The sequence below is a fragment of the Lissotriton helveticus genome, chromosome 3_1, assembly GCF_964261635.1.
Source record: "Lissotriton helveticus chromosome 3_1, aLisHel1.1, whole genome shotgun sequence".
Classification (NCBI taxonomy): domain Eukaryota; kingdom Metazoa; phylum Chordata; class Amphibia; order Caudata; family Salamandridae; genus Lissotriton; species Lissotriton helveticus.
The window spans coordinates 1,262,628,388-1,262,650,249 of record NC_136061.1 but is presented as its reverse complement, the minus strand read 5'-3'; the positions used below and the strand labels follow the sequence as shown (position 1 = coordinate 1,262,650,249).

Sequence of the window (21,862 nt, the reverse complement as noted above, 5' to 3'; positions counted from 1 at the left end):
ACAACCCTGAAAAGGAAAACTTGTTAATTCAGAAACTCCTACCCAGGTGCTTGTGGTGCCTTGCACTACACACTACCCTATACACGCAAGTAAATCACAATAACCTAACAACAATTAAACAAATTCTTTATAAACCAAGATTCACAATAGGAATAGTACATCAGCACTAGGGGTGGGTGGAACTTGGGAGATTTACCCTGCAGAGTTCCATAGAGTTACCCAAAACCTCTGCTACATTGAATAAACAAACACCTCACAAACAGCATAACAATCCATTGAATAAACTTGACTCTTCAGCAGCAAACCCCTCAAAAACACACAGCTCACAGAATCATCCCACCCTATTCATACTTACACTCCAAATCGTTCAGGAACAATACTGCAAGTCAGACTTCTCAGCACAAATTTCGACACTGGGAACTCCACCAGAATCCACTATCTCCTTATACTGGGCAGAAGGGGTAAAAAGAACAAAGGTATCTAAGTAAAAGGAGGTGCTCGTCAATGTGCAACCATCCTCTGCTACCAAGATTTGTCGGAGCAATATTGTACCCCAAAACTTTGGCACCCAAAATTTACCTCACACCTTTCTCCCACTGTTTACTGGGTCGGAAACAATGTTTAACCTCAATTTCATGAAGAAATATGTCCCTGCATGGAGGCACCTCCTAAAGAATCAATTGGCAAAGTAAAACAGTTCAATAAGTAATGGGTCCCATTCAATAACTGAGTTCTAGATTAATGGGAAGTTAAAGGGTTTAATGGTAAAAATGTGTGATACAGAGTCGATGCCATGTAAAATCAAAAAATTATTCTTAGTCTCAATGGGCAGTAACATCATGAGGAAATTGGGCAGCATTCTAGTAGAACAAGAAATTATTTTTGCTTACACCCACATCAAGGGTTTTTCATACACAATTCTTGCATGGAATTTTTGGGAAAATTGCTAAATTATTGTGTTGTGAAAAAAACTATAATTTCTATAGCAAATCAGAACACAGGAATAATAGACGTCAATGCCATAACACAAAAACACCATTCTAATTCTAAAATAATTTATTCAACACCCTCTATGCTTATATCATCAGTAGATGCTCAAACAAATATACAAATATGAAATATTTAGACAATATGGGGCTGATTATGGGTTTGGTGCCATGCCATCCTGCTGCCAAGTCGGACCGATCGACCGATTACGATTTGGGCAGTTACATATAAGAGATCCCGCCACTGCACCGCCACCACCGCCAGTAAATCTCAACCCCCCGAGGTGGCAGTCTGTTGGAGGGCAGGCCACCAGTCAGACCGCCCGCACAATCACGATGTGCTCGACCACTGAGGTTTCTGTGACAGTCCAACCACCACACCCGAGCTGGCGGAAAGGGAGGGATAAAAGGCTGAAACTGATATGTACACAGCTCACACGTTGGTGTGCCGCTATGGAGCCGTTCTTACACGTCCTGCCACTGCTGTACCTAATGGACGACATCCAAAACAGAGGCCATCATGGACTCAACCAACGGTAAGCAATACATGTACCCTATTCTTTTGATTACACACCAAATCGATGGCCCGTCATGCACTTGGCAAGGGTATGGGGTCCCTGTGCCAAACATATTTTGTGGGCCCCCTTCAGAAATACACACAACGTACAATCCAATTACAACTACACAATGCTCTCCTTGGCCAGGTCACTGACACTGCACAGGCATGCACCACAAAAGATGTAATGTGTTCACAAATAGTATTCGGATATTGTCATGTAGGAAATCAGTTACCATAACACAACAGCAGCATCTCATGAATATCACACATATTATTTTCTGTGGCACCCTCCCATTTCCCATATGGCAGGTCCTGGTGTGATATCAAACATGGATCTGCAAGGATGTGTTAAGAACCACAAAATATACATGCCATGCCAAATCACTGTGATGTACTCTCACACAGCATCCACCCCAAAAAAGGCAATGTCAGGGAAATAGGATATAAATGTAACAGGGTGAGAAGCATGCAAAGATCACAATGTGAAGAATCCCTGCAGAATAGCAATGCTCCTACTGGGAGAATCCTGAAAGCGTGAGTGCCTGAGCCACAATCAACTTTTCACAAGCCTCGAAACTCCATGCTTCCAGTACCTGTGGAGTGTAGTACATTAGGGACAACCAATAGCCTGGCCAACTGTCATGCAGATGTGTGTAACGTGGTATGTTGAAGTATAAAACTAAACACAGCAATAACTGCGGGCCATATGTAGGTAAAAAAGGATTTGCGATTCGGAAAATGCGTTTTTCTGCAAATCGCATTTTTAGAATCGCAAATCCCGATGTAGGTAAAATATCACACAAATATTGCGATTACCAAAAATTTGCAGAATTACATACTGCTTACTCAAATAGCGATTCCTTAATTACGTAATTGCTATTAAGGAATCGCAAATCCGGGAAACAGCAATTCAGGTACAGAATGATGACATCACAACCAGGAAGTGTGACTGCCCATGCTGCACCTGATTGCCAGCACCTGTGTCAGAGTCAGAAGCAGAGTGAGAGCTTGTGAGGAGGGTTGGAGGTCTTTGCTCAGCAACTGCAAGCAGGAGAAATGGAGTCCCAGGGGAGTGAAAAGCACGAAGAAGAAAATCCAAGAAAGGGAAAACAAAAATTCAGTGAGAGGGAGCTGGAGGGCCTCACTAAGGAAATACTAAGGCAACATGACCTCCTTTTTGGCAAAAATTCACTTTGTGTGCCCGAGGCAAGGAAAAGCAAAATTTGAAGTGACATCCAGGAAAAAGTGAACTCAAATGACGTCACACACCGCACAGTCGAAGACCTTAGAAAAAGGTGGTACGATATGCGGCAAAGGTCAAAGGAGAGGCTGGGCACAAGATTGGCTGAGGCCAACCAGACCAGAGGAAGGGCATCAACAGCTCCAGAGCCAACGCCCCTGGAGGAGCTGATGGAGGGCACCCTTATGCCTGAAAGTGTGAGTGGCATGGCTGACCTTGACAGCTCCGAACATACAGACACCAGACAAGGTAAGATACATGCCAAAACTCCTAAAACATAACCAGCCCAATCACAGCCCCAAACACCCAACCTGAGTGCAACTCCAGTACATGTCCACAAGCACGCTCGGAATTGCATATGGGAGATGTAGTCACATGCACTGATACCTGGACCAGTGAGACATAGCAGGGGGCAATAGGGAAGACTCATTCAGGAAATGTGTATAACAGACAGATAGTAGTAATGTGAATAGAAAATTGCAAACTTTAATGCATAAGAAAAGCTAGACATCACAAACAAGTAATGTGTGCATTTAAATTCACAGCACCACCGACAACACAGGAAACCGTGGCAGAAGGGGTGGACACACCAGCAAAAGTGGACGAGGCAGGGCAGGAGGGGCAGGGTGCAGCAAGACAGGCAGACCCTGCGCCAGGCAGACTGCGCAACATAGTGTCACCATTACCACTGCTGGAGGCAAAGTCCACAGATACAGCTGAAGAGGCACAGCCAGTCCGGCGGGTTACGCAAGACAGCAGACACCACAGTCCACTGCACAACCTACAGATGGGAGTGGGTCAAGACGCAGGGCACGGCCCTCCACCAGCAATTCTCCTTCCGATGAAGACACAGTGTTTTCTGGCCTTGAGGGCAACATGTTGAAAGCACAGCGCCTGCAAGTGAAAGACATAAGGTCAATACAGCGCCAACTAGCAGCACACAATCACAACATGGCAGAGTTGCGGCTTGGAGTAATGGCCTTGACAGGTGCATTGGAAGGACTGTGCAGGGAGATAAGGAGAGACAGGGCAGCCATACGCAGGGAGAAACATTGTCTACACACCCGGCTGGACCTGTACACAAGGGCTGTCAACAGCCAGTCAACCGCCACATCCCTGCTGGCCCGAAGATGTGTTAGTATGCAGCATAAAATGGCCCACTGCTGCCAGGATGTGGGTAGGTGCCTGGTGCAGGTGACACATTCCGTGGACCAGATGCGCGCAGCTGCCACAGGTGGCATAGGGACACTTGGCACATTGGATTCGGACGAACAGTCCAGCAGGAGCAGCATAACTCCACCACTTCCAGCAGATAGACGCCGGAGTGCGCGCCAGGGGAGAGTAGGTGAAGACTCCAGTGAGGTCAGTGTGCAGCCGGAGCGAGGGGCAACATTGCCTGCACGTAGGAGGTGAAGAGGCAGCACGGACTCATGGCTATGTGTGAAGCAACACATTCCATATGGACTAATTGTCTCAAGGCAAATCTAGCACTGTGGCACAAACATGTGCAAGCATTAACATTTAAGTCACGCTGTGTGACCGATGTGTTCCTGCAATTAAGGAAATAAACATCACAGTTAAGCACCATTATTTGGCACTGTGTCCTCATTTCTCACCTAGAAGTAGTTCTGTGTGATCTCATCACGTCTCTTGCGGCCGGCAGCCACCCCGGCACCACCTGCCGGTCTGCGTTATGGAGCTGGTTCCTCCTTATCTGATGTGTCGGAAACTGTCAGATCCACTGGGGTGCCCTTCTTGGTAGCGATGTTGTGTATCATTGCACAGGCAGCCACGATTTTGCATCATGTCTCAGGGCTGTACTGTAGTGCACCTCCACTCTTATGGAGGAAGCAGAGATGGCTTTTAAGGATTCCAAAGGTCCTCTCAATGGCGCAGCGTGTGGCTCTGTGGGCACTGTTGTACTTCCACTCAGCTGCTGTGGCTGGATTCAGGTACGGTGTGAGGATGTAGTCACGTACAGCATACGCACTGTCACCTGCAGGGAAAAAGTAGATTAATGGCAAATACGGTTCTGCCAGTTCAAATCTTCACTGGTTGTGTGTTTGTGAGCCATGCAATTACCTAGCAGGTAGCCCTCTCCAAACTCGCCACTTGTGAGTCTGCGATTTAATCCACAGTGGCAAAAAATGAATGAGTCGTGTGTGCTTCCTGGGTGTTTTGCCACAATATCTGTGATTATATGTTTAGCGTTGCACACTACCTGGATGTTCAGGGAATTATATGACTTTCTGTTTCAGAAAAAATACTCAGTCTGTGATGGGGGTGACAGTGCGACATGGGTCCCATCTACGCAGCCAATGACGTGGGGAAATTGGGCTATTTGGTAGAATTCTTGGTTGGTCCGATCTAGTGCCTGCGGTGTGCTGGGAAATTGGATGTGGTGATGTAGGCTCTGAACTATTGCATCAAGGAAAGCGTGGAAAAAGCGCGAAAGTGCACTCTGAGAGACCCCTCCTGCTGAGGCTATCACCCTCTTAAAACTCCCTGAAGCCAGGAGGTGCAGTGAGCACAACACTGTTTATGGGTGGGAATGGTGTGTGCCCAGTGTGTGGGGTGTTCAAGTATGGGTGTCAGCTCTTCTATCAACTCCAGGATGCTGTCTGTCTGGGTGCAGCCTGTAGTGCCCATGGATGTCCTCCTGGGTCCGCTGGAAGAGGGTGATGCATGCTCTGTAGATCCTTTCCTGGCGTCTCTTTCTCTGTGCAGCATCTCTGATACACAACCTCCTGGCTATCACATACAGGCCAGCCATGGTGTGAAGTCCCAGCGGCATTGTGGGCCTGTTTAAATAGGTTGCACCTGGTTACCACCTGCTCAGAGTTGGTGGTAATTGAGAAGTGCAAATTTGCGATTTTTGTAAAATCGCAATTTGCAATTTTTTGCTGCAACTCAATTTACAAATTCGCATTTAGCGGGAACGGTATTTGCGATTATCGCACGTACTGAGCCGCAGACTGCGAATTCACAATATTATTCGCAGATTCCGTGTAACGCAAAAATGGTAATTGCTAAATTAGCGATTCCTATTGTTGCGGAAAGCTTTCCTACATCGGAACGTTCTGTTTTGCGATTGCATACACCCTGAATTTTTGCTGAAATATCAACTTGGTGTAAGGTACACACACACTAACGAACAATCTCCAAAAAGTAAATTCAAAATAACAACACAAAAAACCTCCCCCAGATGTAATGAAACAAATAACTAACTTGCACACATCAAACACATACACAATATACAGCACTGGGAGAACTTCAACTTAAATGATTTCCACAATGATGAAAACTACCAGAAATACTTAACACATGATGTCCAATACAATTCTATATCAGGCCCAATTTTAATTCATCCCACATAACCATCTATTGAACCTGTCCTCTTGTCCTGTATGACTCCAACAATGTTTGCAAGGTCAGAATATACAATCCCCTCTAAATTGCATAACAATCAGGGTTGAAGAAGCACAACTATAGTCACACATCCTCAAGTATACTTGAACATTAAACAGCAAAAGGTGCAATGATAGGACAACTGTCTTCCAAAACAAACACATGTTTTTACTGTCCCATAACTGAGTGAATGGTAGCAAAAATTCCAATGGCCAGTCCAAATGTGTCCTATTGTGACCAGCACAGTGCTATGCCACATACCTTGCCTACCAAAACACTACCAGGGGAACATCCACAGGAAGAGGCATCAAGTGGGCAGTCCAGCAACCTCGAAGATGTCACTTGGGAGTGGGGGGGCTTTGTTTGGCCAGGGGGGATGTGTGTTGGGGGGTGTATTGGGTTGCAGGAGTGGGGGGTCGGGATTTCGGATGATTCGTTTTTTTCTTGGGAGTGGTGGGTTCGGGTTTAGGAGTGGTCAATTTTTTCTCTGGATTGGTGGGTTCAGGTTTAGGGCGGGCCGATTTCTTCTTGGGAGGAGTGGGTTCAGGTTTAGGAGTGGTTGATTTTTTCTTGGAAGTGGTGGGTTTGGGTTTAGGAGGTGTCGATTCTTTCTTGGGAGTGGTGACTTGGCATTTAGGAGGGGTCGTTTTTTTCTTGGTAGTGGTGGGTTCGGATTTAGGAGGGGTCGTTTTTTTATTGAGAGTGGCGGATTGGGATTTTGGTTGGATTGTTTTCTTGGTGGAAGGTTTGGCTTTTTTTCTTGGGAGTGATGGTTTGGGAAGTGGAAATGATGGGTTGGGGTGTGGGAGTCTGTACCTTGGTTTTGGGAGGAAGGGTGTGTTGCTCACAGGCATAAGCCCAACAGCAAAGACGTATACGAGAAGTGAACTGGGTTTAGGAGAGGAGTAATTGTATTGGGCTTGGAAGGTAGAGGAAGTGTAAGCGTCAGGTGTGGGTGGTAGTGTTGTTGGTGCAGGTGTGTGTTGTGTGGGTGTGTGTTCTCATCTGGTGTGTGAGGTGGATGGACAGTGTATGGTGGGTGTTATGGATGGGTCTGTGTGTGCTGTGTGGTGTCTGGGGCAATGCTGAGTGTGGTGGATGGATCAGTGTGTGCAGGTGTGGTGTTGGTGCAATGCTGGGGTGGTGGATGGGTCAATGTGTTCAGGTATGGTATCAGGGTCGATGCTGGGTGTGGTGGATGGGTTTGTGTGTGCAAGTGTGGGGCCAGGGGCAATAGTGGTTGTGGTGGATGGGCCTGTATGTGCGGCTTGGGAGACTGCTAGGTGTGGTAGATGGGTCTGCGTGTGGGGTGTGGTGTCAGTGGAAATGCTGGGGGTGGTGAGGGTGGTGAGTGTGTGGTGTGTGGATACGTGCCTGTGTCCCTTGTGGTGTTTTTGTTTGCGTGTGGCGCTTGTGTCTGTTGGTGTGGATGCATGCAAATGTGGGCATGTGCTTGGGATAGGATGTGGAATAAGGCATGTGGATGGAGCAGAGGAAGGACGGGATGCAGAAGAGTTGGGTGGATGGAAGGCTGCTGTGAGGGAGGAGGCCATAGCCTGAAAGTATCTCTGTAGGCCAGACTGAGCACCACGTATGCCTTCCAGGTAGGCCACGATTGCTGCAGTTGGATGCCTAGCCCCTGGATGGCACTCAGTAGTGCCATCTGGCCTACAGAGATGGTCTTCAGAAGGTCAATAGCCTCCTCATTCAGGTCAGCAGGGGGGACTGGGGCAGGGGTGAAGGTGTCTGGTGCATAGGAGACTAGTACCTTATGAGGGGAGCGAGGCTGGGCAACTGGGTGGGAAGCAACAGGGAGGGTGGAGATTTACTGTGTGGTGGCAGACAAGGAAGATTTTGGTACTTGTCCTGCTGGGACTGCCACTGCTAGCGAGTGCCCACTGGCGGATGACTCAGACAAAGATGATGTAATCGAGCTTGTGTCCTCCTTGGTACCCCCTCACCCTCTGGGCCACTGGCTACAGCAGTCTCTGATGTTTCTTGACCAGAAGCACTGTGGCCAGCTGCACCCTCCCGATGTTGGCATGTCTCCTCCACCCGCCTGGGATGATGCCGAAATCCAAAACCTAATAGGTTTATTGCATGTGCCAGGACACACTTTACTAACAGCTTTGATCAAAGAACATTTATCAAGCATTCAGGAGACTCAACCTACAAGTACCTGTTTATTCGTGGATAAATTAGCAACATAACCACGTGTACAGTCTAACCATTGATGTCTGTTATCCTGGTTCACTTTATATTCCTCACTTACCAAGGGGAAGCACTGCTCATTGTCTGCATCAAAAGTGCACTATATGCTATCACACATGGCAGAGGGCCAAAATCAAATGAGACAGTACTGAGTGAGCATTATCCCTGACACTATGGACACTAATGTCCTTGTTGTGACAACTGTCATCCACTACTACATGAAAACTTATCTGAGTGAAAAATATACTCAGTAATGTTTATGCAAAAAAAATTGTAGTGGGCTGGACTCTGCTATGTTCCTGGTCACAAAGACAATAGACAAAGCACATCAGCATGCACCAACTACCTGATCTATACAACCAAAATGTTTGTATGTGCATCGCACATGGGCATCCGTCAATATTTACTTACAAATGCCAGCCTATAATACACAAATTAGCAAGCAATTCCTTGAGGATTTGGGCAAGCACTCACCCCTTTGTAGCTGCTGTTTGGCCCTCAACTGCCCCTCAAGCTCCGGATAGCCACTGCCAGTATGTGGGCCATTTGGGGGGGTCTGGGTCTGGCACACACACTTTGATGGTTGGGAGGACTGGCTAAGCTGTCCTTCAGCACTCTTCTGGGTAGGGTACCTTAGATCTTCCCACCTCTTCCTGCAGTGGATACTGCGCCTGTTATAGACCCCAGGGTCCTCACATTTTGGGTGATGGCATTCCACAAACCTTGTTCTTGATGGGCGTTGACCTATTCGGATGGGAAAGATGGTAAAACAGATCTGGACAACTAGTCTAAGGACGACTTCTTGGTCTGAAAACATTTTGTAGGCAGCTACAAGCTACATTCATTTGCTTTTGTTTAAATTTGTTTATTGGTTTTTCATTTTATGATGTGCATCAGGTCATATAGTTACATCACAATACAATCATTTGAATTCAATAATTCTCCAGGACAGTGTTACATCTGAGTATGATTCCAAGAAAATATTTAAATGTGTACAACATAACATTGATTTCACAGGGTGAATGACACATTTATCTCCTCACAAAAAATTTAACCAATAGTGACAGCGCTTCGTTCAGCAGCCCATACAACATATTACTATACAGCCTGACTGCTCACTCGTGGGTCGCATACGGTTATGTGTATTCCTGGATATATATCCCTGGCGAGATCCCCATTGTTCAATTGATATCTGTCATAAGTTGTGCTGTTTGGCCCAGGCAAATGTCAAAGGTGGGGGCACAGTTTCAGATATGCAGCCGATAGTATTAAGTTTTAACTCATACATTGACTCACCTCGTGCACTTTGTGCCAATCAAAAGTATTGGCTAGCCGCTTATTCAGGTGTGCTATCTGATTCCTCAGGGTGATTCTGCCATAGTGCGCGGAAGTCCACCAGGATTATGTTCCATTCGGCCGCTAGTGGTTGCATCCGGATACCTATCGCATCTTCCTGACGTAGCGCGATGCTCTCCGCTTGCGCCCAGCAAAGTAGAGACTGAAACCAGGATTTCGCTGGTGAGGGTTCGGGGGATTTTCATCATTATGTGAGTAAGTGTTTGACCACTATAAGCCCCAAGTCTAAGCGAGATGTGACTTTGTATTTATTAGACCCAAGACGCACAACTCCCATGACCAGTGAAGTGTGTGCTCTGTACACTGAGCTAGGCTCTGGTGACTCCATTCCAGTAAGATTGTATGGATGTACAGGCCCATAGTATATGTAGGAAATCCGCTCCCGTTTCACCACATCTTGGGCAGCTGGCGTCTGTTCGGTTAAAGTATTTGTTTATTTTGGCTAGGGTCAAATAGGCTCTATGTACAATATAGTACTGTATGAGCCGAAACCTGGCACTGTGGGGGATATGAAAAGGGCTCTTAAGGATTTATTCCCACTCATGTTCAATGCAGGGGCTTTGCAGATCTGTGTCCCAGTGGGCACGAAGGGACTCAAGGCGCGGTGTTGTGTGTACCCTCAGCGATTCCGCAAACCATCTGACTAGAGGATGACCCGTGACCAGCTCGTGTAGGTATTGCACAGTCAGATGTGTGGTCGGCTCCTGTGTGATATTACTCCATGCTGCTTGTAGTGTGCGAACCACGACAGTATGTAACAAGAACTGACCCCTGGGCAGGCCGGAGTCTTTAGCAAGTGCATCGAATGGTAAGAGCTGACCATCACTGTATTGATCCCCTAACGTTAAGATTCCTGCCTCCTCCCACTGGCGCATCTCCGTGCCTGCGAGAGACTGGTGTCTTCTGGGCATACCTAAAATATGGAGAGACGGCGGGTATGGAGTCACATGGCTTGTAACTCACAGGGCGCGGTGAAAGCAGTAGTAGGCCACCTTCACCAGCATCTGGGCAGGTGATCTGCCCTTCCTATTGGGATGGAACAGCGCTACAATCTGAGTCTGGGTGAGTCCCAGGACATAGGTCGATGAGTCTTCTAGGTGACGCGCGACGAGCCATCTCGCTACCTACTGAAGCTGCGCCGCCAGATAGTATTGCTCCCTATTAGGTAGTGAGAGCCCTCCATTGGTTGGCGATGGGTACATTTTGAGTAGAGCCACCCTACTGTGCGACCCGGCCCCAAATGAACCTCTGCACATCCATTTCTAAACTTTTGAACAGTGCTGGTTTAAGGTAGAGGGGTACATTTACAAAGTGGTACAGAAGGCGGGGAGGACTACTATCTTAAGTAATGCTATCCGCCCCTTGACCGTCAGGGGTAGAGTGCCCCAGAAAGACATCTGCGCTCTTATCACAGTAATGGCACGCACCAGGTTACCTTCAAGAAGGTCAGCGGAATCTCTATAAATAAGTATGCCTAGGTATTGGAATGTCAACATTTGCCAGTGTACTGGCTTGCTGCTAAGGCACAACTGCAGGTCTAACGTGGATTCCGAGAAGGGGTATAGAAATGATTTGGCCCAGTTTACCTGAAGCCCTGAGACACTAGCAAATTCAAGCAGTATCCTTTCTATTGTGGCTTAAGATGTCCTAACGTCTCTGAGGTATATAAGCAGGTCATATTCGTATAATGAGACGCCATGCATGCCATTCCCCAGAGGAATTTTCCACTCATCCTGTGTTTTGTGTAAAGACTCGGCCAGTGGTTCAATGACCAGCATGAACAGAAGCGGTGAGAGCGGGCATCCCTGCCTCGTTCCTCTCTCAATTGGGATCTGGTCTGATAGGTATCGGCCGGTCTTGACTCTGGCCACCGGTTGGGTGTAGAGAAGCTGAACAAGGTTTAAGAACTCCTCCCCCATTTCGTATTTACGCAGCACAGCAAACAAGAAACCCCACTCCAAGGTATTGAATGCCTTTTCCAGATCAAATACTAGGCATCCAGAATGATCCCAGATTTCCCTGAAGTAGTGACATACCCTAAAGTACCTACACAAATCTAGGGACGTGCTGCGAGCCGGCACAAAACCGTGTTGGTCCGTATGAACCATTTGCCGTACCAGAGGTGCCAATCTACATGGCAGAAGTTTCGCTAGCACTTTATAATCCAGATTTAGAAGTGCTAGCGGTCAGTATGTGCCTAGCAACTCCATGGTTCTATGCGGCTTTGGTAATGACACCAGTAATGATTCATGCAATGTGTCTGGCAGTGTACCTATTTCTAGCGCATTACTATACATAAAAAGAAGCTGCGGTGCCAGTGTTTGTTGATAGGCTTTGTAGTACTCAGCCGGGAAACCATCGGGTCCAGGATCCTTGCCAGTGGCCAGTGAGCGAATGGCTTCTTGTATTTCAAGCAGTGTGACTGGCTCACTCACTTCATCCCTCTGCTCAGCAGTGATCTGCGGCAGGGGTAGTAGGGAGTGGAAGGAGACCAATTCTTCTGCATTTGCACGGCGTGTTGACTTGTATACTCTGGTGTAATGTGATATAAACTCCTTATGTATGTTGTACTTGTTGGTAAGTATTAGTCCGGACTTGGACTGTAAGCGTAGTATAGGTAACCTACCTGCCCTGTCAGCTGCAGCAGGAGTGCGCGCAGCATGTGATGTGTAATTTAAACAGCACAATCTCTCTAACACCTCGTCATGCTTCTTGCTCTGTGTGTCTGTTGTATTTTACGGGCCCTACCGCATACCAAATCATCCTCTAGTCTGGTGAGTATGCCTTACTTCATCACCTAGTTGTTTTCTGACGGACCAGCTCAAACCCAAGCAGCGTCCCCTGATTGCCACTTTTCCTGCATCCCACATCACTCCTGAGTTGGCACTGAGCCAGTATTATCTTCGAAATATGTGCCTATCGCTTCATCTACTGTCTGCCTAAATGAGGGGTCTTCCAGCACTAGGGGCTGCAGTCTCCAGAGGTGGGTAGTGAGTCCCTCAGTATCCCCTGTAACTAACACATGGGGGCTGTGGTCTGAATGCGTTTACCTAAATAGTCTGCACTGACACACTGTGGTAGTACCTGCTGGCTTACAACAAAATGATCGATGCGGACATGCAGGCCATGTAGGTGGGAGTAATAAGAATACAGACACGTACGCGGGTTTAGGACCTTCCACATATCCGCTAGACCCCAGCGGCGTAACCACTCACTTAATCCTCACGCATTGAATGCTGCAGTTGTTTGTGACAGTGGAGGGAAGGATCTGTCTATTGTAGTGTCAAGAACCGCATTAAAGTTCCCACCTAATAGCCAAGGAGCATCGCACCAGCGCAAAAGTAAGCCTGATAGTGCGCACCAGAATTTGGTTTCATTCGTGTTTGGGGCATATATGGAGCCCAACACCGCATGCTTCCAATTCAGATGTCCCTTGGACAGACCATATCTGCTAAACGTATCTATTTCAGTCTCCTCTGGGGTGAATACTTTCCCGGGTCTAATCTATATTAGGTCCCCATTAGCAAAGGATGAGTAACCTGTGGCCAGTATCTGTCCCTTCCATCTGTGTTGGAGCCTACAGATCTCTGGTTGTGCTACATGAGTCTCATGTAGAAGCGCTACGTGGGTCTTGTGACACTTAAGAAATGCATAGATATTATATCTACGAGCTGGCGTGTGTAACCCCCGGACATTCAGGTGGCTACTTTTGTGGACGGCATTCTGCAAAAAAAGAGTGCAATACTGCATGTGCCCCATCCAATATGCCCACAGCCCAATGACTATGTTTTTTGTAGTCGATGTGCGTAAGGCAGCAGGGTCCACTTTTATTTGCTGTTCACCCTGTCTTGTGGCCAAGTGCCTGTTGTAGAGAAAAGAGTTCTTGCCTGATCTGGTCCGTTGGGGCCTGTTGCTACCAATACTTTCAGGCATCGTCTCAGATACTGCTGCGTCACAACACCGGTGTAGCCATGCAATGTCTGAAGGAGCTGGGTAGTCGTTATTTTCATACGCTGACAACACTCAGATTCTTTTTTCACTTTCTGCAGGAAAAAATTCAGAGCCTTCTGCTCTTCGGGCTGGGCTGAGCAAAGTGGCATCTTGGATGCATGCCAATTTTCTCAAGCTGAATGGTGAAAAACTGAGGTCTTGGTACTGGGGAAAGACAAAGAGCTCTGGGGCCCTCAACATTGGCCCACAGAAATGGGTGCAGTACCGCAGCCTTCTCATCATGTTCGCAACCTTAGCTTCATTATTGACGACTCATTATCTATGCGTCACCAAGCCACGAAGGTTGCTGCCACATGTTTCACAATTCTAAAGTGGCTGAGAAACATTGTGTGGATGCTCCCTAGCCCTACTCAGAGAACCGTAGTCCGGGCTCTTATCACATCTAGACTGGACTACAGTAACATCCTCAATCTTGGAGCTAATAAAGATGTTATTCAAAAGCTTCAGAAAGTACACAATTCAGCGGCCCGATTGCTCTGCCGTACCCCTAGAACAGCCTCTACTTCCGCTTCCCTGAGAGATCTTCATTGGTTAAGAGTTGAGAATCAGATTAAGTTTAAAGCTCTGAACTATATGTTCAGAATTAAGCACAGCATGGCTCCCATGTATGTTCAAAATCTAGTCCATCCCTACTTACCTTCCCGTACTCTCAGATCTATGACTCAGGCTAAATTTCAGGTGCCAATGATCAGACTATTCCGCATGGGTTGAAGAAATCTGAACTCCTTCTCAGGGGTCTCACTGATACTTAGTCCATTCAAACCAATAAAAAAGAATTTGGGCATGAAGCTGAAATATAAAAGAACATTTTTATTAACCTTAAATGAGGTGAGACTACGTCACACAGAAGCCTTAGCAACTGAATGAGGCAGTCTCCTAGAATGGTCTTACTTCATGTCTTATATACCCTTTATCCTGCCCCAGGCATGTAAGGGAGTTGTACCAATTACATTCCTAAACAAATGGAAAATCTGGAGGGTCAGCAGGTGAATAGCCTATGGGGTTTTAGCAGGATATGGGCAAAACATTATGATTACATAGTTCACAAAGGTTAATCTGATTTAGATGGCACTGCAGGGCATGGCATGATTACATGTACAGTATCCCAACCCAAAAGTTAATCATTAGGAATGTCCGAAATTCAATCTCCAAAAGCCGGACAAACCTATAATTGAAAGCATAACCCATGTAATGAAGAAACATAAAAAAGAAACAGTAACAGATGATGAACAAGATAAGGCATATGCAAGGAAACTAAAAGTTAACGATGTCCTGAACATTGATTGGCAATCTCAGACAAAGATCGATCAGGGAAATTGGCTTTGCGAGGTCAGTTTCAGGTGAAGAGATCAGTTTCTTACAGTTCATTCCAGAGTCAGAAAGAAACCTAGTTAATGTATACATGGACTAAGAAGGCCAGGCCACTTTGTTCGCCAGGCTACCTTCACAGGCCTACGTGAGGGCAACACAAAATGGTGGCACAATATAAAATGGAGTCAGTATCGAGAATTACAGAACCTCAGTCCCTCCTTTTGCCATTACGTAGGCAATAACCTAAGACTCATGTTAATCTGAATCTAGGTCTATATCGATATTTATTAGGTCGTCAAGGTGTTGCTGTAACATCATCTTATTATTCTCTACTTCTCTCGGGACAGGTCTCCGAACACACATAGTAGCACAAAGACTCACTTCTGGTGGACCATTTTTGGATGCTAGAGGTGGAGCCACTTCCTCTTCCATGGCAATTCAGTCAAATGAGAACTTAATTAACATTTACTTTATACAATTGCACTGGAACCGCTTGTGCAACTGTGCCCAAAGTCCGTTCAAAGCCTCTCTGGCAAGCTTCTATCGTCCATCAAATCTGCTTCCATTGTCTTCTTCCGCATTGGGCCTCTCGATTCAGGCCTCTTCATGAAAATAGTACTGCTTAGTTGGAGTGCCCTCCTGGCAAACACCCACAGCTCACTCGAAAGTCTCAATGTCTCAAGGCAGTGCACCAATATCTTTCCTCTGCGGCAGGCACTACAGATACCATGCTCTTTGGTGGTCATGGGTGCAGATCACATCGTGCAGACCCAAGTACTATTAATCGAGAAAGAGCAACAGACTTTCACGCTCAGCAACACTTTCAGGCTCCAACACTCACTATTCAGTGTCAGAGGACGCTCGGCTGCTGTTTCATGGGTACCACAAATATAGTGCCTTTTGCCAACCGTAAGATCCTCCGGTGCACTGCCATTCCGTTGGAGCAAAGGAAAAGGGGGGTGGCCAAAACTCAGGCCAAGGGGCTCAAGGGACTGCACACTGTCAGAGGTTATTAGCACATGACAGGTAGAAAACTGAAGCCTCAAAACAACAGGGATCCTTCTCTTTCGCTCTTTTGCACTAAAACTCATGTTCTGCGTTGAACAGGCCTCCTTCTTCTCTGGAATCCATCACCGTCTAATGAAGCAAGCACGATGCTCTGAAGATGCAGTTGATGAAGCACCGGCAATCGCTGTCCAGCTTTGTTACTTTCTGAGTGTTGAGACTGTAGGGCCAAGACGTCCGCCTCTCATCTGTAGCTATCATTGATGGGAGTTAGGATTCGTCTTGATCACCGTTCTGCAGGGAATCATTCTTCCTTTGACTCTGGAAGATCCCGCAGAACCTAGTGATGTAGGAAATGTGACACAGTTGTTAGTTTTCTTCCAAGTAAAGAAAAACAATTCCTAGTACTTAACAAGGTGACTACAAGCAGGTGGCCTGCAATCTTTGAGGGATTGGCCATACGCCATGGGATTATTCTAAAATGCACTTGTACTGTCATAGGATACAAAGGCCAAGACAGTGCTTCTGGCTTTTTCAATTGGGTACTTTCTATTATCTTCTGTCATCTAAGGGTAGATAGCTACAGGGGAATTCTATCTGCATGTATGTCTTCACACATAATAGCATTGTATAATGGGGTAAACATTTCTTGAAATACTACATCTATGTGCTCCTACAATTCTAGAACATATCAAAAAGGGAAACGTATGAAACAACTTATCAGAGGCATACAGATACCTCCCTTTAACAATGGTGTATTAGGTGCATGATGCAATACAGGCTAATGATCAAAATGTGGGAACAAAAGACAAGAACTAGAGAGTCGTAGTATTTCCATGATTAGAACACATCTGATCCCACCAAAAAATAAAGCAGCAGGAACAAAAGGGAACTGAAAACCAAATTAAAATAGGCATTGAATTTATCATGTTCAAAAAATAAACGTAAGGTATCTCCTATTGAGGTGGAAAACTTGTCTTACTATAGTATCAAGTCAGTTAACCAGTCCATCACTACCCTGACAGTCAGACTGGAAAACATCAAAGTAGGCCTGAAGAAAATTCTTGAAAACCAGTCTGGTCATACAAAAGGGAATTATACATAATATGGGGGTCCCTGGTACATTACTGCAGTCTGGAAGTGTGAACCTGAACAATACAGCAATAATAATAAATGGGCTGACTGGTGAAAGGAATACGGAAAAGGGAAATGGGACTAGGACACATCTAAAATCCCCAATAACTAGGCACAATGCGACATCGATCAAGGGGAGAAGCGGCAAAAGAAAAATCTATAGGAAGAACAAGAAATTACTCAGGTGATAGTCAAGTTTGTGACACAACACCAAGAGTATGGGTGATACATAAAAGTCAAAATAGTACACAAATTTTACCTCTACCACTGGCCGCTACACCATATACGGTAATCTCAGCTAATGTTCCAGTTCCTTCTTCTGGGAAAAATTAAACCTGGTTTCCTTTGAGGAACAAAGCCATACACAACTTAGGACGCAGACTAATGCAATATAGAAATTAGGTCACCTTGTACAAGAGTCACAGATCTATAATTTCATCCTTAGGTCCAATCAAGGAAACATAAATCTAGGGCTGCCTGTCCCTTGAGGGAAGGGGCAGTAACGTGACTAACTGCAGGTGACACACTTTGATCCTGTATATCTCAGTTTTTTTCTTCAATACTATTATAGCCAAATTGGCATACACTGGTGAAGTGTTGTCTGTCTTGTTCACAGCATGAAAATATCACATCTGTGAAATTTAGTGGATATATGACGTTACAACGCGTTCTTTTACCATGCAGACCATTACCACGCATTTTTTACAACGCAGGACCCTTTACCACGCATACCAGTACAACGCTGGTATTTACAACGCAGGTACTATTACAACGCATACCATTACAACGTAAGTATAGGTAAGTAAATAATATGGTAAAATAATTATTAATAATATTTTTTTTAATTAATAAATTATTATTTTAATATTTAATATTTTAATTATTTATATTAATATTTATTTATTCATTTTTAAATATATATGTTAAAAATACCCCTGTACCCCAAAACCCAAACCCAGCCCTAAAACCTAAAAATACCCTTGAACCCTAAAACCCAAACCCAGCCCTGAACCCTAAAAATACCCCTGTACCCCAAAAACTGAAAACTGACCCTGAACCCTAAAAATACCCTTGTACCCCAAAAACTGAAAACTGACCCTGAACCCTAAAAATACCCCTGTACCCCAAAAACTGAAAACTGACCCTGAACCCTAAAAATACCCCTGTACCCCAAAAACTAAAAACTGACCCTGAACCCTAAAAATACCCCTGTACCCAAAAACTGAAAACTGACCCTGAACCCTAAAAATACCCCTGTACCCCAAAAACTGAAAACTGACCCTGAACCCTAAAAATACCCCTGTACCCAAAAACTGAAAACTGACCCTGAACCCTAAAAATACCCCTTTACCCAAAAACTGAAAACTGACCCTGAACCCTAACAATACCCCTTTACCCAAAAACTGAAAACTGACCCTGAACCCTTAAAATACCCCTTTACCCAAAAACTGAAAACTGACCCTGAACCCTAAAAATACCCATTTACCCAAAAACTGAAAACTGACCCTGAACCCTAAAAATACCCCTTTACCCAAAAACTGAAAACTGACCCTGAACCCTAAAAATACCCATTTACCCAAAACCCAAACTTAAAATATTTTAAATAAAATTATATACTTACCAATACTTACGTTGTAATGGTATGCGTTGTAAAAGTACCTGCGTTGTAAATACCAGCGTTGTAATGGTATGCGTGGTAAAGGGTCCTGCGTTGTAAAAGTTGCGTGGTAAAGGTAGGTCGTGGTAAAAGTTGCGTGGTAAAGGTTGTATACCAAATTTAGTATCAGAGCAAATCCACCCAACTGTTGCGCAGTGATACGCATCGTCATGAAAATCCCTTCACAACACAGGGGAACTTGTAATAGTATAAAAAGCAGAAACATAAATCAAAAACATACATAAAATAAAAAACACACGTCAAGCCATCAGATATACGTGCTGTATACCAAGCACAAAATGCATAGACAAATTACAATAGCACATGTAAATGAGCGGTGACGCACGCACTTCATGCAGCCCAAAACCCAATATTCGGGCCTGCTTAATTTGTCAGGCTTTAAATTAAAATTACACTTTGTTTTACTTTACACACTCTCCTTTTGATAGCAGATCACCAGTTAGTGGAGATCGGCTGTCAAATACGACTTACTGAATCGCTTCTGACACACAGGACTAACAGGAACAATTCATAGAAGGACAAAATGCAAAAATATGAAAAACACATGAACATTTCTTTTCAAAGGAGTTATACAAAAACCACATCTTGCTTCAACATACTGCTGACACTTCACATAACACACAAAATATCAACTGTAACCAACCATCTTCTAAAACTAATGCAACATTTCTTGTTCTGTTAAATAAAAGCAACTTACATGGACATAATTTTTCAAAAACAGAAATACAAATGTATCGCCCCCTTTTAGGCCCTGCTTTGAGCGAGGCCGCTCAGGAATGCACTTCTCGGAGACAAGGCCTTGATTTAATAGGCTGCAGATGTCGACATACATGAAAGCCTAGCACAGTCCTCCAAGAGCTAACAATAACACCTCAGCAGAACACCTGTTTTCACTTACTCCTAACCCCCACCTGACAGAACTTAAGGTCAAAATCTGCCTCGCGCACTCCTCGGCTCCTCACTTTGAAGCTGTCAAAGAAAAAAAACCTTCCCAACTCTTCGTAACCTGCAACAACCAACCCTATCCAAAACCACATACCAGATATATTACTCCCTTTAGGTGCCACAATCCACTCCTATTCCCAGACTCAAAAACATCTACTATGAATAATTTGCAGAACACAACAACACAACAGACCAGCTTTAGAACAAATGCTTGTTACCACCCTATGCAATGGCACTCACTTCATCAACCTTAAATGGATGAACATCTCAGTAGGTCCAGCTAGAGTTAAAACCTTCAACCCTGATATTAAACTCAAACCTCTGCACTGGGCACATTGGCTCACTGAGCCATTAAGAGCAACCCCAAATGAGAACAACCTGCAAATTTGTATCATACCTAAATGTATGCATTTACTGAAGCCTAAGGCACTTTAAACGCTACTCTAAATGAAAATAAATGCTGTTTAAATAGTCTATTTACCCAAATTCGACTTTTGATATTTGTGGCACTTAAAAATAAATATCCTATAATTGTGCTACATATTAATCATCCTCAGAATGTTCTTTACAGATTGCAGAGATTGGACATTAGACATATCTCATGTAAATCCTTAGAAAAATGAGTTTTTTACGCCTTCGCCAAGTGAAATTCCATATGCAAATGTTCTTATTTTTGCGGTTCAACACAACTTAAATTAAATTTTAATGCTAGGAGGTCATAGTATGAGTAATAAGCTTTATAAATATAAAAAAACGATTTTAAAAGCACTTATTTTTAAAAAAATTATAATTTTCCATAATTAGTCATTTTTCTTTTAATAAAACCATTTTTAATAATTCCACATATAATAGCAAGCTGCATCCCTTGCCTATCATATTTAGACGCATTCATTCACAAGCCTAAGCACATAAGCCTAACTTGAAACATGACAAATTTTTGCGCCACTTTTTTTTTAAAGGACAGTTATTTTAGCAATTAGAACCAAAAATGTGCTTACAAAAAATGCTTAAAGAAAGGAAACCCTTAATTGAAATGTATTCCTGTAATACAAAATAATGAACCTTATTTTTGTAACCTTTTTAAAACACTATTCTGAAATGCAAAGGTTCACCTGTGTTTAACTGGGAAAGTCCTGACTGAGTAAACATTCCTGTCTATTCGTGATTGCTTCGTGTTGCTTGCTTAGCGGCAGCAACAGCTGTTTCTTAGTGTTGAAAACGTGGGCACAGTGGCTGTCTATTTAAAACTAAAACGAAGACATTTCAAGTTTCAAAATGAGTGTGCAATACAGCAAAATCCAATGTATTCAGATGATGTGTTTGCCTGTTAATATCTAATACAATGTATCTAAGGAAAATGCTGTAAGTTTATTTTTTGCAAAACACACAATTTCGTTTCTGAGGGCTTTTTTATTCCTAGTGAATGTGAATTTTAATTTTATCTTTAAAGCATTGTACATGTGCATAATTGCTTACTCTATAAATTAAATAGCAACATATAGCTATTTTAGCATATCACATGGTTCATTTCTGGATTTTTATTTCATTTCTGATTAATATTAATTAACTAACATTTTGCATAACAGACTGAAAACATCAAGAAAAAACCACAAACACACATTGAGCTCATTTCAGACATAAACAGAAAGGGGTAAAACACTCAGGACACACAATACAGCGCGCTTTTAGTCATTTATTTCATAAATAGCGCCATCGCTATTTACTTACAGAAGTTGCACTAATGGAAAACCACATAGACATTTAAACACACATTTAACCCACAGATCAATACTCAAGACAGAAACAAAGGACAGCCCACAGACTGTACTTAACCACTTGGATGCTATAGAATGTCCAACGATTTCATGTAATTTCCATTGAAATTAATGGGCACTCCATGACGAGTTACCCTTGTCATTAGCAGCCAAGTGGTTTAAACCAAACCATTTGTAAATACTAGTTGTACGTCATATTTACAAGAAGCGCTTCTCAATAGTGTTCCAAAAAACTGCAAAAAC

The 21,862-nt window shown here is 44.3% G+C and overlaps 2 long non-coding RNA genes across 3 annotated transcripts in view; both read right to left on the bottom strand.

Annotated features, from left to right (window-relative positions):
• The window catches only part of LOC144823416 (uncharacterized), a 386,557-nt gene that overhangs the window by 67,475 nt on the left and 297,220 nt on the right, over positions 1-21,862 (bottom strand). The gene's annotated exons all lie outside the window — the stretch shown is intronic.
• Positions 3,467-9,110, bottom strand: LOC144824934 (uncharacterized). Its single transcript, XR_013609189.1, has 3 exons — positions 8,879-9,110; positions 4,402-4,781; positions 3,467-3,679 (listed from the first exon to the last, which is right to left on the bottom strand). It is a non-coding gene; the product is annotated as an uncharacterized LOC144824934 (long non-coding RNA).